The sequence below is a fragment of the Zosterops lateralis genome (assembly GCF_965231275.1).
Source record: "Zosterops lateralis genome assembly, chromosome: 14".
In the NCBI taxonomy this organism is placed as follows: Eukaryota; Metazoa; Chordata; class Aves; order Passeriformes; family Zosteropidae; genus Zosterops; species Zosterops lateralis.
The window spans coordinates 5,860,706-5,872,777 of record NC_139774.1 but is presented as its reverse complement, the minus strand read 5'-3'; the positions used below and the strand labels follow the sequence as shown (position 1 = coordinate 5,872,777).

Genomic DNA, 12,072 nt, shown 5'->3' with positions numbered 1-12,072 from the left:
CTGAAGGCACTCACTGACAAACAGGTGATATATATACAGGAAAATAATTAAGTGATTGTCTTGAAAAATTCTCACCTTGGAGGAATATTCCAGAGCAAATTAAAGGAACTGTGTCCTCTTTATAGTTTTGTATATTTATAATCTCATAGAAATTTAGGTGATGGTTCCCTGTCTTCTCATTCAGTGACCAGAGATTACTCTGCATAAGGGTCAGTTTTTTCCCATCCTTTAGCAATTCATTCAGATCAGGCATAACACTTTTCACTGAGGTACCTGATCAATCACACTGTAGGAGGAAAACCCGCAATTTTATTTAATAATGACACTGATTTCCATTGTATATCTTTCAGGAGAGAAAAAATCCAGATGTCAGTGACATGCTCTTTCCTTATGACTTCAAGCCAAAAGATTTTGAATGCATAAGAGATGCCATAGAGTTTCCAAACACAAGCACAGGATTTTATTTATTTTACTTTTTATTTTAAGGAAGAAAGCCTTTCTCCTGCTGTGCAAAGTATTTTTACTGATTATTAGTATGCTTTCAAGGGATTTGTGTTGGGTTCTCAGCTCTATGCCTTTAAAAGTGGTAAAATTGGTACTGTAAGTAGATATTTACTTTTATAAAATCATACCAGAGCCTTCTGAGAACACATAGAAGGTAAATATGTAAAGCAGTGCCACCCATGGAGTTACACAGAGCTCTCCTAGAGTAAATGAGTTAATGTGGTGCAAGGATCAGTAATGGCTCCTACAGCTGCCAACAGATGCATATGTAAGGAGTTGTATACATTTTCTTAACTTAAAGCATGGTAATTGGAATTCCTCTTTGCAGGTGAACAAATGCTGAACATGTTGCATAGAGACAACCCTCCAACCATCTGGAAAAGAAAGTGTTTTCCTGTGGTATTTAATGACCCCTGGTTAATGTAAAAGCACTGTTTATGGGCCTGGCTGAGATCAGTAATTAGCTTTTTGTAGGTAGGAGGTAGATTGAGTTAATGTAACTCTGATGGTAATGGATTAAAAAAAAAAAAAAAAGAGTGAACTCCTCAGAGTGGAAATCATTTGAAGGAGTGTTCTCAGGAAAGAAGGAAGGAAAACCTGTGAGTTCTCGATTAACTTAGAGCATATTTTGGAGTCATGCACAAGAATAATTGTGTTACAGCTTTTTATTTAATGGCTACATATTGACTGAGACCTATCAGGGGACCCCATTATTATTTTTCTGACAATTTTTCCATTTGTTGTTTAAATTGAGTGTATATTAGGCAGCTTATTTTCATGGTAAAACCATTTTTATTCCAATAGGCAGTGAAAATACCAATATATGTCAGCTTTTCAATCTGACTAGAACTACCTCCTGAAACTAAGCCCTGCCTTCACAACAAGCTGTATAATTTCAATCTCTTCTTTCCTGTCTGTGGTGTTATAGCCAGGCAGGCAGGTGTGGCCATCTCCAGAGGAATTGCAGCTGGAAAGCCTCAGCACTTCTTCAGGATTCTTGCTGTTACTTTCATTTGTTCTTCCCATGAAATTCTAGCTGCCAGTCATGTATATTTGATCATGGGAGGACCAAAAGGAAGCCGTGTTTGTCATCTTTTCTTCATCTTGAGCTTCACAGGGGGTAGAGTACTGTGCATAAGATAACAAAATCTGATTTCCTATAATAATGATTCAATAATAATGTGAAGGGGATACAAATCTGTCCTTGTAGTAGTGGAAGGGTGGTTGGAAACAGGTGGCTTTTATTTATGAAATAAGTATGTAAGTATTTATATTGAAAAATGAGAGAACAACTGAATTTTAATTGCTTCCTATGGAAGCAGCAAACAGAATCTTCAGCCTTAAACTTGTAAGGAATTTAACAAGGATATAGATACAGAAGATTTCAAAGCAAAACACATAGAATACAGATGTTGAGGGAATCTCCTGATACTAATTAAGTAAATTATACTTAATTGGCCAATGCTTCAGTCAGACTAGCTTTTATTTTTGATTTACACAACAGAGAGTGTGTTTGTCAAAATACTAAATGCTTTGATATTGTTCTTAAGTATTATGTTCTGTGAAGGACACTCTATCAGCTTCTGTGTTCAGTGCTTTGGTTTTTGCTGTTAGTCTGAATATCTTCCTCATCTGTGTCTGATATTAAAAAAATCTCTTGCTGAGTATTACAAGGCTATTTTTCCACTTTGAAGTGTATTTTCTCTCCAAGATGAGAGTACTGTGCAAATAAATAAAGTCAATACACCATCTATATAAGAACATGACAGATTAATTTTGGGTCTCACTATGTGAGTGCCAAAGCCCTCATCATGCTCTCCAAGGAAGGGTTTCACATCATATGTATTCAGAAAGCAACTCTTATTTACAGAGAGGCTGCTTTGCTGTTATTGTTTAATAATTAGCAATATTTTAATGTTGGGCCAGAAGTGAGTTTCCATAAAATATTCTAAAAGAAGCACCGGGTTAGAAATTCTGCTGCACTCCTCCAGCATTTCCCTGGAGCTCAGGTGTGCATTTGCTGCACAGATGGTGCAGCAGCAACACCACGCAGGGCTGTCAGATCCCTGATATACCTGTGCAGCACCATGAGTGTAAGATAAATGAAAGCCTGAGCTCCACATTTCCCAGCATTTTAGGGATTAATTCTCCTCTTTATTGGTTCACTGATGCCTCCCAGAAAACTTTATAAATATCTCTGTGAGAATATAATTCTGCATCTGAGTTATACTAGATGGTGCCTGAGTTTGCTTTGATAATTTTTCACTGTTATTGACATTTCTTTAAATTTATGTGATTCTTTTTTGTCCTGAGGAGTTCATAATCCATTGGATCAGATTGCCTCAGATGTCACAGTCATGGTTTGTGAGGCCAAAGGCTTCCATAATTTATCTCTGCTGTTAAAGGGCCATTGCTCAACTGCTTGATTTTGTGGGGCCTTGTACACTCTTCAATTAAATTTTGGAGGAGGGTTTTTTTTCTTAAATTTTAATTAATTGTTTGCATGTAATTAGGAGGTACATATATGTTCTTACTGTATCTGCATATGTGTAAATATGACTTTTTTGGCATGCAGTTGATTGCACTGAGGCTTACACAGACACATTGAATGAGTAACTCTTGATTAACGAGCAAAGCTCCAAAGAAGAAACGCATAAGAGTTATCTGAGCTTTTCCTTCCTGGGGAAATGGACTTGAGGGCCTCCTCATGCATCTGCCCAGCCTTCACTGGAATTATTTTAGGATTATCTGGTCAATACTGGTCATTTGTATTTCAGTAGTTTCTAAAACCCTCACTGCACATTCATAGTGAGGTGACTTTAAAAAAAAAATTAAAAGCTAAATTAGGAAAGAAAATAGAAAGAAGTTACTTCCTCTGCCATACAGAGATGGAACTGATATGTAAAGAAATGGTTTATGGGTCCAAATTATATAATGAACATATAGCCAGCCAATGTGACTTCTTATCTGCAAAGTACAGTGCCTTAGGTCAGTTCTTTCTGCTGCTCTTGATGAGTATTTATGCATTTGGAAGTAGTCATTTTGTGCTATCACCCTGCTGACATGAAGGACTGGTACTAAATGATTGCAAAGGTAATGCAGCCAAAGCTGAGCTTGGCAAAGGCCGTGCCCAAGTCAGGACATCACAGCACCTCTGCTACATCCAAAACCCTGTGCATTCACTCTGCTTCTATTATGAAATGAAACACCTGATCAGAGCAGGTTTTCTAAGGTGATGTCAAATCACACAACAGAAATTAAACCCAGAAGTTTCACAAGTGCCAGATGTTGGAATTAGTAAAATGTTTATCATTCTCATGGGCTGGTACCCAGCCAGCAGTTACAGAAATCTGAATTCTCCTTATTCCCCATTATGGGCTCAGTACTATTTTGCTAGAGGGGAAAGTGGAATTTGTGAGATTTCAGGGAAGAGGTGATGCTGCAGTATTTCCTAGCTGATGTACTATCATACCACATCCATTTGTAATGTGCTGTGTTCCCTGGTCGAGTGCCCGGGGTAGTGCTCACTGTACCAGAACAACGTGGCAACAGATACAGTGGCAAAGTTAAAATAAAGCCAAAGGTGGTGGATGAAATATATTGACTTTGTAACAGTGAGAAAGTGGATCAATGCTGGGCTTAGACTTGTGGCATAGAGCTTTTCTCAAGCAATCACTCTGTTGATTTAAGATCATTGGTCTGGAGATGCTACAAGAAGCTGAATAGGTATGAAATCTTTAGCGTGTGTCACCTGCTTTCTTCCTTCTCCTGTACTGAAGAATTTAAAATGTGCCTGTTCTCCTATGAAATACGACTAGGCTTAAAGAAGCTCCACAGTTAAGGAGAAAAAAACCAAAATGGTAGTATAATAATTTTCAGCCAGTGAGGAATGAAATTCTCTTTAGCTTAACTAATTTAGTTCTGGTTTTAGCCATTTAAAATCAGAAAGGATTATACATTGTGTTATATAAGTGATATTGGAGCAGTTTTAATTTGGATTGCATTTGATCAAATATCACTTCTATGTTACACAATAAAGTGGGATTTTATCTCAGAAGAAAGAAAAGGCCCAGATTTCTGTCCATCTCTTTGCCAGCAGTTCCATGCCTCTGACAGATGATGGGGATGGTTTGTTTCTGGGGCATGGTCTCACCACCCCTCTCTCAGATGTTCCTTCTCCAGTGCAGGGAACTCTCAGCTGAACATCTCTAACTTCTTAAACTGATTCAAACACAGAACTCCTCACATGGGGTACCCTTAAATAACTACAAAACACCCACATGAGGTGCCTCAGAGAGGGACCAGGTAGGCAGCTGGGGGTAAGATCTATCTCAAGCTGAAGCATTCTACCCTTCAGTTAAAAAAGGAAAGTAAATTATTTTTTGAAAAAATCACACATCCAGAGTGGCAGTCAGCTACTCCACACTTCATGTTCTCCCAGACAACATCCTTCAGATAACAGTTTGAAAGAGAACATCCTGAAATCCATTGTGCATCTGCTAATGTGGTTTCACATAGGTAAGGGAGAGATTAAAATGGCAATTTGTGCATGAGCTCAAATTTATGTAAAATGTTTATTTTTATCCAAAGACATCAAAGATATTTTCATATATAAACTCTTTTTTCCCTCTTATTCAAATTGGCTTCAGCAGAACAAAATGATTATGAAGCCCATTAATCTTAATTTTTCACACTGAGATTCATTTTACAGAACTGGAAGCTACAGAAATGGAACCATCCGCCTCTTTCTCTGTCACTGGGATATCTAAATGTAATGCAGATTGAAAATTAAATGCAAGAGACAAGATAGCAGTTCTAATAACCCAGTAATTTCTAAATAAATAGACTTAGATTGATGGAAGAGAAAAAAAATCTGTTTACCCAATAACACATGATAGAAGTACTTGTAGAAAGAGTCTTATGTTGATTAGGATTTTCTAAAGTTTCAAATGTATTCCTCCAGTCTATTTAAATGTATGTGAAGTAGAACTGATACTCTTATCTTATATCTTCTCCAGACACTAACAGGAAGTTGTAAATTGGGGCAGACTTGGATGACAGGATTTCCAATCTCCTTTGTACAATTTTCTCAAAAGGGCAAAATAATCAAGGACTTGATTTGGTATATTGAATAAATATTCACTTTTCTCAATGCAGTTTGTAACCTCCACAAAGTGCACAGCCCTGTCCAGCAATGTAACATTAAATGCTGTGATATTTTAGGAAGACTTTTTGGATCATGTTTCACCTAGTTGATATCAATTGTTATCTAAAAAAATAATAAAAGAATGTTATTTTGAGTAACACTTTTACTGGAGAGGAAAAGGAATAATTTGCCACTACTGAAAGGTTTGTATTTTACAGTGAATGTAAAATAGTAGGATAGAATTCAGAAAATTGTTGGTTCAGAGTTAACCTGCATACCTTCCTAAAACTGAATTTGTATTATTTTACATCTTTGGACTTGCTTTTGTAAAGTAATATTTAAGTATTCCCCAAAAAATAAAAATAGGAAAATCTCTCAGTTTTCTTGTTTTCATTTCAATTTCAATTGAGTTATCTAAACCCATTAATTTAACCTGATACTGGTGGAAAACTAGTCCAAGATACCTTAAAATTTGGCATTTTCACAACAATTCAGTTCAGAAGCCTTGTTATAAAAATTTCAGGCTATTCATGGAACTTTTGAAAATGTTATTTTTTGAAAAACTTCAGGGGATGGACTATGAACTTCTCCCACACATTTATAGTCTGTCAGTGGCTACCGGGTGTGCTCGATAGGAGCTTTGTGGGTTTTGTTTTCATTAGGAAACCATTAACACACTTAACTCATGTGAGTGCCTGCAAGACCCCTGTGCTGTCAGCAGCTCCTCACGTCGACTCTGCACTGGATGGTGGCAAAGGTGGATTGGAATCATGTCTGAGTGCCTCTGCTCCTTACTCTCAGACAGATCCCAGAGGAAGGTGCTGGGTAATTGCTCGTTCACTCTGACTGAGAGCTCTCTCTTCATTATAAAATAAATAAATGAATAAAAATGAAAGAGGAAATTGCACCATTTGAGAAGTAGACCAAACGTTACTTCAGAATTGTTCAACAGAGAAGAGAGTGAACCAAATCCTGTGCTCCAAAGCATGCAAGAAAGAGAAAAAAAAAAAATTAAAGAAGCTTCTGGATCTGTGTTGCAGACAACTGTCTTTGTTTTATCTACCTACTAGGTAACGAATTCTGCTTTGTAAAGCCATTTTGTTGATTGATATTAGACTGGAATTAAAACAAAACAAAACAAATTAAAAAAAAAAAAAAACAAAAACAAAAACAAAAACAAAAAAAACACCCACCAAAACAAACAAACAAACAAACAAAAAAAACACCAAACCAAAACCCCACCCTGAAACTGAATGGTCCATTTTTCTAAATTATGAACAAATTATGAACACTGCTACAGCTCTCATTAGTACAGATGTGACAGGTTTTTGTATATGTCAGTTTTATTATGACAGATATTTGAAGAATGTGTAAATCCAGCTAAGATAAACATACAACCCAAGTGTGGCAGTAATTTTATTCTACAACTTCTGCTTCTTGATATGCTTGGCCCCAGTAGAGCAAGATGGAATGGTAAGTGTCTCTCTGTCATGGTCTGTAAGGGGGTCCTGTGGCCATTAAATCTGAAATGACTCCTGTCAGGAGCAGGGCTGGCCAAGCCATGAGGGACCCAGGCAGCAGCAGAGAAGGCTGAGGTAGAACTGACGGAGCAGTTGGTGTTTAGGAAATGGAACACACAGCACACTGCTACTGTTCTGTCTGAGTGTGTCAGGTGCCTTGTTTTGCAGTAGGTGTGGCAGGCTGGCTCTGGCATCTCCTTCCAAGCCAATCAGGACAAGTTTGGGAAGAGAGAATAGCTTATAATTTGCTGCCTTCCTAATAAAAGGGAGACATGAAAGAGAAGAGCAGTTGTCTGCTGGGCTGTCTGACTGAGGACAGACATCACAACTCTGCAGGTGCAGGTAGAAAAAACCATCATGTTTGCAGTGCTGCCTGACAGCAGAAACAAGGGTGTTGAACTGAGGATTTTGTAGTGGACAAGGTTGGATGGAAACAGTTTAAAAGGCAGCTAGATAAGCCCACTCAGGGCTACAGCCTGCTTCCTGATCCAGGACACAAATAGACACTTTGCTTCACTATTCCTTTGGATTACAGCTACAGAGGTGAATTAAATTGGAGGCTGCTTGGTTTTTTTCAGGTGCCTTAGTGTTTTGGTGGTTTAGAATTTTATTTCTCTGCTTTTCTATTACAACATTTACTATTGCCAGGTTCTAATTTGAAAACGTGGGCAAAGAATTATGTGTTTTTATCTCAGTGTTAGATTAGACACATGCTGATCAGCCAGATTTCCCTGACACAGGCTGTCTTCTGCCTTCAGAGAGCACTGGGGTTCTGTGCTCATCTAGGAATCTAATGGCACCTGCAGATTAAACATGAAACAAATCAAAAATATTCTTTTAGAGAAAAAAGTGTTCAGTGTTCATGAAATCATCCACAGCATTATAAAATAATATATTTATTATATAAATATAATATAATTTTATATTTGCACAGTGTTCATAACATAAAATATAGATATCAGGTTGGCATTGGATAAAAGGGAAACTCAGGATAACTCACTGAGGCTTTGGAAGAAACAGTAAAAGGACACTCAGTTAAAATATTCTTGCTCGTCTGCCACCTCTCCATCATCTTTTCATCTTTTTTCTTTTTCTGACAAGAATCCACAGATTACCAATAAAATAAATAATATGAGACACTGAGGACAAGCCATTTGGGATTACAAGAAACTGCTTTATAACAAACTTGATACAAGGACAAGCCTCTCCATTTGAAGCAGCAACTGTCTGGCCCTTTCCTCTCCCAAATTCTCTCTAGTATTTCTAATTGCAACGTATCAGTTAAAATAAACCTGAAAGCACAATAGTCATATAGCATAGAGAGAGGTAAAAATGGCAAAGAACTGTGAATATTTAGGATGTTGCTGTCTCGTACATGGAGGTTACCAGGAGTGGTGGCATGAAAAGGATGGGAATTCCTCAGTTGTGCATTGACCCAATGGCTTGGCAGTGCTGCTGTGTTGGTGGAATCTTCTGGCAGTTTGAGCAGGACCACATGAAGTTCCCTGCTTGTCCTCACACGCCGCAGGAAATCTTGTTCCACATTTACTATTCTATTTTATGCAGAATCCCTCAAATTCTAATCATAAGAAGAACAATCAAATTTTCAAAAGGATATCCATTAAACATATAGATACATAGAGAGAGAGAGATGCACACACACATATACAATGTGCTTTATGTTTTCTTATTTCTATGAGAACTGATCTGTACTTAAGAACAATAAAAATGCAGAACCAGAAGGTTTTTGGCTTGGGAGATTTTTTTGTGGCCATAGGGGGAAAAAAAAGTGGAACACTATTTCACAACATGATACATGTTTTTTTGTTTTGTTTTTTTTTGTAAAGTCTAAGAAAACAAAGGTGTGACTATCATCCTTTTAGTGGTTAATTGCACAGCATATGTCCAAAACTCCCCAGATGTAAATAGACCTAAATATTTATAGTTGAATCTGCATATTTGAAAATACTGTATCTTGCACATAATTCTACCACTCTACAGGGAGTATATTCTTGACAGAAATAAGATGTTTTGATTCACCAGAAAACACTTAAAAATGCAACAGTAACAAAGTAGTGCACAAACATAAAAAACAGTGATGGTATTTTTATATGTCCATATAGCGAGTTTCTTGGAATATATTACGTCAACCCTCACTTATTGCATTTGGAAATACCCAAACCGTTATTTCCTGTATTACATCCAGTCCTGTAATAATCCTAAAACATTATTAGTGTCCAATGATTTGAAGTCAAGTGCTTCTAAAAAAAGCCTCTCAAGCATAGTGCAAAGAAACCCACATCCTAAGAGTTATTTCTGATGGAGCGCGGGACATTAAAATGCTGCTAGATGATATCCCAGCTTGGGTTTAAAGAATTAATGAAGAACAAATGTTCTAGCTGACATGTAAGCATGAAATTCTCTCTGTGGGTTGACCTTCATTCTTCTGCAGTTAGTTAATGAGGATTCTCTTTGTTATCTTTCTTGCCGAAGAACCTCGGGGCCTTGTATCATTATTGAATGAACACAATGTCACCTCAGCTGGCAGAAATGTTTTGTCTTTTGTCAGGAAAAGAAGTTTCCTCGTGTCAGCTGGTGAAAGCACAACACGGCAACAAGCAATTGAGACCAGACATTTCAATTCAGCTAGCTTAGCCCAGTGGAGATGTTGAACCTGCTGTAGTTGTTTTGATCAAAATATTCAGGCTTCATTATACCACGACTCTCACATCTACTCCTCAAGTTTGTGATGCATTGTTATAAATTAATGATAAACAAAAGCATTTTATCTGGAGAACTGCTCTCAGTATTCCCCTTTTGACAGCTAATTGCCATTTGTTGCAGAACAGTATGTATTTTCTTTGAAATGAAAGCCTAAAGAACAGCTGCTTTTTATCCGATTCAAAATGACAAGTGTATTGTTAACTACCTGAGGATCTTGCGAGGTGGGGATCACATCTGCTCAGAAAACTGGAGCTGTAACTTTGAGCTCTTCTGTGAGCTGTATCTATTATGCAGAGCTGTAGAAGTGGTGGAATGATAATTGCAAATTTCATCCAACATGGGTGTATTGTTTGGGGTGCCTGCAACACTCGTATGGTTTCTCCTTTACTCAGGGTACCTATGATCACTACACACAGCAGAAAAGCCCCTCTCTCCCCTCCTCCAACACCAAAAAAAACCCCAAAAAGCAACAAAAACAAAAAAAAACAAACACAACCTCCCCAAAAATACCACACTACTCTTCTATCTGTACTTAAAAATGGCACAGGAGGCGAGAAAAATATTAATGGGAAGCAGTGCAAGAAAAAGTTATTTATGAATTATTCATCCAATCATGACAAAACCCACAGAGCCCCATCCTGGCCTTGAACACTTCTAGGGATAGAAAATCCACAACTTCTCTGGGCAGCCTGTGCCAGTGTCTCACTAACCTCCCAGTAACAAAGAAATTTTTTCCTAATATCCTGTCTAACCCTGCCCTCTGGCAGTTTGAAACCATTCCCCTTGTCCTGTCACTCCAGGCCCTTGTCCAGAGCTCCTCCCCAGGTCTCTTGGAGCCTCTTGAGGCACTGGAAGGGGCTCTGAGGTCTCCCCAGAGCCTTCTCTTCTCCAGGCTGGACAGCCCCATCTCTCTCAGCCTGTCTCCACTGGAGAGGTGCTCCAGCCCTCTGAGCATCATCCTGGCCCTCCTGTGCCATTGTGCTCTTTCCCATTGCACAAAGACATGTTTGTATTTTAATAAACCACAGCAGGATCCGTCTGTTCTCTGTCAAAGCTTCTTATGAGAACCAACCTAGAAAAGACCAAAACTCAGTGATCAAGCTTTCCTTTCGAAAGTGAGACACAGAGGCAGGCGTTCTTATTCCAGGTAATATTTGTCTATTTTTTTTTTTTACTCAGACATGTCTTCTCTGCAGGATTTTGATTAGAATTTTATTTTGTCACTTTTACTTTCAAAAGTGTGGGGGAGCTAGGATATCATGGAATAAACTGCATGTGATAAATCAGATAAGAAAACAAACGTGGTTGGAAATTTCAGATCACTCCAAGCTGAACTCTTGTGTGAGATAATGGTGATTATTTTATTTAAATAGGTTTGCCTACTTTAATACTGTGAAGAGCAATAGTCTGTTATAGTCTGTGTCATAAGGTAATGAGCAACAGCAAATGAGACCTGAAATTATATGATATATTCAAGGTTTTTTATGTTGCACTTTGCCTTGTAGACACTTTCCCTTTTCTTTTAAAGAGTAATAGATTATTAGATACACATCATTATCACCAATCCCATTAGTTATTAATGTAAAATGGGAAGGAATGGCATTTGTGACGTTTTTTATCCCAATATTCAGCTTGAGTCTCATAAACTGCATTTCTGAGCTGACAGGGACATATGTTTTCTTAAAGTCATTAAAATAATGCTGTATTAAATACTTATCTAAAGTAAGACAAGTACAACTGTGATACCTTCTGGTTATTAGGATACATATGTCTAATATACATTCATTTTGGAGTCCCTTAGGGGACAGCCTTGTTATTAATACAGCAAAGAACAGCTGAGTGAGCATATGGTTTATTAAGACATGCTTATATTAATTATATGTGAATACTATTCAAAAGGGTCACTGTTCTATAACTGAGAGACCCTTTGTGATCACTACTTAGGAACTCAAAGCTCAGTAGGATTAGTCTTGATCCAATCTATTTGTCTCTGGCTGGAAAAATCATTATATTTGTGTCTAGGCTGGAAATTAATGAAACACTTCAGAACTTAAGACCATGACAACTCAAGCAATTAATGAATATGCAGAACTGAAGGAAATTTTGCAGGCATGATGATATTGCGTGTGGAAAGCCTAAAGCTCACATATTTCTGTAATACCCTATGCAGCAATCTGA

The 12,072-nt window shown here is 37.6% G+C and overlaps 1 long non-coding RNA gene across 1 annotated transcript in view; it reads left to right on the top strand.

Moving 5' to 3' along the window:
• The first annotated feature begins 1,070 nt into the window (after window positions 1-1,070).
• Window positions 1,071-12,072, top strand: part of LOC310914930 — a 286,047-nt gene continuing 275,045 nt past the window's right edge. Inside the window, exon 1 of the long non-coding RNA XR_014591130.1 lies at window positions 1,071-1,103. This is a non-coding gene — a long non-coding RNA (uncharacterized lncRNA). The remainder of the gene's footprint in view (window positions 1,104-12,072) is intronic.